The sequence below is a fragment of the Micromys minutus genome (genome assembly GCF_963924665.1).
Source record: "Micromys minutus genome assembly, chromosome: 15".
Lineage (NCBI taxonomy): Eukaryota > Metazoa > Chordata > Mammalia > Rodentia > Muridae > Micromys > Micromys minutus.
The window spans coordinates 52,752,759-52,753,155 of record NC_137984.1 but is presented as its reverse complement, the minus strand read 5'-3'; positions in this window follow the sequence as shown (position 1 = coordinate 52,753,155).

Here is a 397-nt window from a genome sequence, read left to right as displayed (position 1 = left end):
TAAGGCGGTATCAGTAAACTTCTGGAAAGAGGTCAGTATTGCCCTATCTTCTTACAGAAGCAGCTTTCTTATGCAAAAGTGCATTGACCCAAAGAAGCAATAGCAAATTCGCAAACAGTAAACATAACTGTCCCAGTGAACTTTGTTTTTGAAAACAAGTGTCCAGTGTGATTAGTCAGTGGAACATGCTTGCAGAGATACCTGGTCTAAAAAAACCATTTAAACGAAGGCCCTCCATTTGCCATTCTGTTTCTGAAACTGAGCAGAGCAGAGACTGACTGGATGCTATTTGCCAATCTATTTCAACAACTGGTACATAGTCCTTAGCCTATAAAAAAAAATCCCCATTAGTTCTGTATTCCTGAAATATAAGTCCAGTGAATATAACTAAGGCGCA